This window comes from Columba livia, chromosome 8 (genome assembly GCF_036013475.1).
Source record: "Columba livia isolate bColLiv1 breed racing homer chromosome 8, bColLiv1.pat.W.v2, whole genome shotgun sequence".
Classification (NCBI taxonomy): Eukaryota; Metazoa; Chordata; class Aves; order Columbiformes; family Columbidae; genus Columba; species Columba livia.
Window position 1 is genome coordinate 5,495,595 of NC_088609.1, and position 5,409 is coordinate 5,501,003.

The 5,409-nt window shown below is 52.1% G+C and overlaps 1 protein-coding gene across 3 annotated transcripts in view; it reads right to left on the minus strand.

Annotated features, from left to right (window-relative positions):
* TMEM125 (transmembrane protein 125) overlaps positions 1–5,389 on the minus strand; it is a 25,232-nt gene extending 19,843 nt beyond the window's left edge. For 2 of the 3 annotated variants that reach the window (XR_010474223.1, XM_065071694.1), the window contains exons 1-2: positions 5,123–5,389; positions 3,845–3,972 (exon numbers count right to left, since the gene is read on the minus strand). The gene's annotated coding sequence lies outside the window, so the exon portion shown is untranslated. Of the gene's footprint in view, positions 1–82; positions 318–3,844; positions 3,973–5,122 lie in introns of those variants that run through there. The other variant, XM_065071695.1, reaches the window with a different exon arrangement.
* Between the last annotated feature and the right edge of the window lie 20 nt (positions 5,390–5,409).

The window sequence follows — 5,409 nt, forward strand, 5'->3', positions numbered from 1 at the left end:
ACAGAGACTAACCATGCTCCCCTGTACCAAACAATCCCCTGCCAAACCCTGGGCCTCAGTTGTTCAAGGGTGGCCTGCAGACCTTTTCCCCTCAAAAGCCCCGTGCACTGGAGCACAGGTCAGCAACACAGGCCTTCCTGGGAGACCTCCATGCACTGCAGGGGGCTCAGCTGCCCCAGGGGTGAGACTCCTGCGCTCAGAGGCTGCTGGCACATCACTGCCCGCAGGACTCTGCCCGCAGCTGGTGCTGGCAGCAGGGCAGGGATGGAGCAGAGGCAGGTCCCGGCTGGGATAAAGCTCCATTCACATCTCTGACTTCACATGCTCCCTCATCAGCATCAGCCTCTTGTCACCAACTGGCTCTGCTGCCCAGAATGACAGCAGGAGGTGGGGGTCAGGACTGGGGCTTAACCCTTCCAGTCCAGTTACTGGAAGAGTTAGAGCTGCCCGGTCTGCATGTCCTCAGCCCTGTCCCTACCCCAGCACCACCGGTGGTCCTTCCTGCCTAGTCCCCTACAGGAATGTGATGGTTATGTGTCCAGTGGCCTCAGCACTTCCCTGAAAAGAGCTCCCAAGCAGCTGGGACCTGGCACTCTGCAATTTTGCTCTCCTCTCTGCTCCTCTTGGTCCCTGAAGCCCTCATGGCATCACCAGAGAGGAGCAGGGAGAGGCACCGATGCTCCAAGGTGGACTCAGGCTCCATGGTGCTGGGCTCAGCTGAGCTCCACTCAGCACAGTGCCTTGCTCAGCCTGTGGCCCAGCTTCCCAGGCTGATCACTTCCTCAGTGTCCTGCCCTCTTTATGCTTCTCTGGGTACTGTTTTACTCCAAGTATAGAAACCATTCTCATTTGTTTCATGTAACATCCCGCTCCAGCATCTGAGTGCTCCAGCTGGTCCCACAGCACCAGAGGGACCCTCCAGCATAGCTGGTACCCAAAGCAAGCAAAGGTGCTAAGGAGGATGGCATAGGGGTGCTGAGTTATGGTTGAACCCTTGAGACGTGGGGCAGACCCTGGAGACCCCTGAACTGCCTCCCCAGTCACCTCCAGACCATGACAACACACCCTCGGCCATCACAGACACATGCACACGAACTGCTCAGAGTCCCACAGGAGCCTGTGGTGGGGACAGGAACTGAGGCAGATCCCCTGTGTCAGAGCTGTCACTTCTCCTGGGTGGGAAGACAGCCACACAGCACCCTGTCTGCTACAAAGGGCTCTCCAGGAGCCCACACACCCTGCCTGTCTTTGTGCCCTGCTCTGCATGGCACTAGGACTCTGAGCTCATTACAGATGGGTGGGGACAATTTGTGACCTCCACGCATGGCAGCTCTGCACACACCAGGGAACTTTGCTCCCACAGCTCTCCCCGTCCTCAGACAGTCTCCACAAACAGCATCCAGTTATGGCACTTGCTTTGCTACCTGCAAACGCCTCACAATCCCCCTCCATCGGGGACAAGGCAAGGACAGGGTGGGGGGGTAGGCGGGTGGGAAGAGAGGACAATAGTGTGGGGGTGCCCGAACCAGACACTGCCTGACAGTGTCAGGCCAGGCTCCTCCTGAGTCACTCCCCGGCTGTGATGGAGCATGAGGTCACTTTGGACGTGGCGCGGGCACGCTGCCAGCTGGCAGCACGTGTCCAGGAAGTCTCTAACCATGGCGGGTTCGCAGGCCCAGGACCCATAGCACCGTGTGAGCTCACACTGTGCTGTTTCCCTGCGCGGCCACTGGTGCTCAAATTCCCTGGGCGGGGAGCAAGCTGGGGCACCAAAACCCAGGCTACAGAGGGTACCCCTGCCTGGAGATCCGTGGGAGATCTGCAGCTCCTGGCTAGACCCAGAACAATCAGAAAACATCAGTTAGAGGGGGGGCGGGGGAAAACTGTGGTTGAGCATACTGATTCATGCCTGCTGGGATGCGCTTTGATTTTGCATGAGGCAGCAGATACCTTGTGCTGCCTGCAGGTGCCCAGGACACATGCCCCTGAGAAGGTCACGATATCTCAGGGCACTTTCAAAGGAGAGAGATGAGAAGATGTTGAGCCTGGAGACATTTCACAGCCTGTGCAAACCAGCTTGGTGCTAAGCACTACTTCCTCCTGCCTTTCCTTCTCCAAGCACAGAGGTGCCTTATCTCCTCATTACCAGCAAACGGGTGAGTCTAGCAGGCAGCAGGTTTGTAGATTACATCGAGATTTTGGACTAATAAAACATAAAGCTTGAAGAAGCGCAAAGTCTGTGGCCTTCTGCTGCTTGACCAAGGTTGTGCACAGAAGTTGTGAGTCAAACAGTAAGCAATAAAAACCACAACAGCACAAACCACAATGAGGAAAAACACGACCAAAAAGCAAGCTACAGCACTGCATTCTCATGTTATTTTTACAAATTTAACCATTTTAATTTTTATTTGCTCAGCAGAAGGTCATGGAGCAAGATAAAACATCTGGCTGCAGAACAAAATAAGGCATGACCTCTATGGGCACACATTTCCTAGTGTCATATTCACATCTATTAAACAAATTATTTGAAGAGGCAAAAACTTCCACTGCTCCCATGGTTTCTTTTGTCTGTTTCAAAATGCTCTGGGAATATTATATTTTGCTCTATAAACATCCACACTTGCTTGGCCTTCTCTACATTGCAAGGGTTTGAGTCACTAGTGACAGTATTTTTATTCTTAGAATCACAGAACAATTCAGGTGGGACGGGACTTTGCAAAGTCACCTGGTCCAACCACCTGCTTAAAGCAGAGGTAACCTCAAAGTCAGACTGAATAGCTCAGGGCCTCATCCACTCGGGTGCTGGATTCTGCCAAGGATCCACAGTCCCTCTGGGATCATTCCAGTGTTTAACCATCCTCACCATGAATAATTTTTTCCTTAAGTCTGAATATAGTTTCCTATTCCTCAGCATTGGTGCGTTACCTCTCATCCTTCTCTTGTGTTCCTCTTGAGAAATATCTGTCTGTCTTTATATTTTAAACCAGAGCAAGCCCTATCCTGGTCTGTTACCCACCGCTCCTTGAAGAAGATGAAACAAGATCTCGCAGCAGCTTTGCTGATCTGGTTTCTTGGCACTATGCAGCACATCCGTTTGCCCAGATCAGACTGAGAGGAAGGGAGGAAAGTGCATCCTTGAAGAAGGACAGCCTTTTCACATCAGCTGCCCCTCCTGCGGCTTTCCTTTGGGCTACCTGCTCTCACCGGGCTGGGATAGACCACAACACAAACCCTTCAGGAGCTTAAGCCAGTTAGACCATCAGATTAGTCAGTCTGACAACATGCATCATATCAATCTCTACCATTTACTTTACACTGAACCCAGTACCTTCAGCTCTCCCTTATTCATGTGTAAGACAAAAAAGAAGAGGACCAGCCTCGTCACACAATGATTTCTGACCGAAGGCCACATCTCAGGAAAAACAGACAGGCTGTCCTTCCCCACTGCTGGCCGGCAGCTGGGGAGGAAGAACAGGAATGCACTGGGAATGCAGGAAAACAAATACGTTAATGTCTTAGCTTTTTTTTCCTTTTTCCTTTCTTTTCTCTTTTCCTATTCTGACAACATTTAATGGGATATCAGGGTCATCATCAACTAGTTTCTGGTCACTCCTGGCTGCAAGTGTGAGAGATGCATGCCTACCAACTGCCTGGGAATGGCATATGCCTTTATTTATTTAGGTACAGGCTTTTTATGTCTGACTGTCTGATATTTGACAGATAGGCCACAGACTGTATGTTAATTAATATTTCCATTTCAGAGCCACATACAACTCAGTTCTTGAAATATTCCCCACTTCCCCCATCTCTCCAAACCCAGGGTACACAATGAGATGTTGCTTACCCACAGCGTCCAGGAGGGGAACCCTGAGGGTGGGACAGGCTCCTGCAGCGCTTCCAGTCTTTGGAAGGGTTTTACGCAGCTGTGTGGGCTATGTGAGCATCATGGAGACCAGGGTCTGGCAAGATTTGCTGCAAAATAAACAATAATACATAAAATGATTTGAACAAGCAATCTAGATGAGAGCCAACAGAGCCTTGCAGCCTCAAAGAGATACAAGCCATCTCCTTCCCCACTTCTACAGTCCATCACAGCTTACTCGCTTCTTGGCCAGGTCTGGCCATAGCCTGTTTGGGATGGACTCGCCACCACTTTGTGTCTCTTGTTACCCCTTACCCAGCCCCACAGAATAGGCATTAATATTTTCCTATCTTTTCATGCAATTTTTCCAACTCCTTAGCAGGCTCAAAGAGAAGCTCATAGGTCTGATTTTATGCCTGAATTACTAACAACGCACAGAGAAGCAGCTCTGAACTTTGGAGTGCTCAGGGCCTACCTGTGCCCCTGGGAGCGGGAATGCTGCTGCCCTGGGACGTGTGGGAAGGTCCTTTCTCTTCTCCTGAGAACTCAGGAGTGGGGTTAGAGGAATCTGTGGGGAATAGAAGTAGTGTGGCTTTTATATGGCATCTATCTGTCTCAACAAAAATCCTGGCAAGAGATCCACACTCTTCTGGCTGCTACGTCAACCACCGATTCCCAATGCTCATCCTTTCTGGGGCTGCTCAAAATGCAGGCAAACCTATACAGCCTATATCTGGGGAGAGCCTACCCCCTCTACTCTGCCAGAGGGATAATGCTCTCCCAGAAGTGAGCATCCCTCCCACCAGTACTCCTGCCACCAGTCATCATTCTGGAAGCCCTGGGGAAGCCCAGGGTGATGGCAGATGGTCTCGTCCTTTCACCAAGTCTGGGGGCTCTGGGGGTAAGGGTGGTGGAGGGCTTGTTGCAATGGGGTCAGTGTGCAGCTGCTTTTTACAGGAATCTGTAGAGCTTTGGCACACTCCATTACAAAGTTTCATGTTCCCCTTCCTCTCTGTGACCCCACAGAGCCTGTCCTGATGCACTTCTGACAAGGGGGACCTGGGAGTCCTGAAAGAACAAGAAACTCCTGAGCCTTAGGTGCTGAGAGAAAACACAACAGCGCAAGGAAGAGATGATGTGGAGACAAGAGGCAGAATCTCCTAAGAAGCATGTCTGAAGCAACCCCAAAACCTGCCAGCAGCTGCTGCTGAAGTACGGTCCTTCCCCCACACACACGGGTCCCGGGGAGGACTCACTCACCTGCAGCAGACGCTGCCCACACGTGAGAGCCCGGCACTGTTCTCTGGCTGGCAGCAATGGCTTTCCTGGGCTTTCCTTCCACTGGATCGAGCTACCAAGGGAACTCACGGGGAAAATATCTTCCCTTCCTCCAGCAACCGTCCACCAAGAAACAGGTGCTCCTGCTGGCTCCGCTTCCTGGTGCAGCCGGGCAGCGCCAACGACAGGCTGCTAACCCTCACCTCTCGCCCCGGCAGGTGCATTCCCCAGCAGGGTGGCGTCTCAGCAAACCTGCTGCTGGCCTTGGA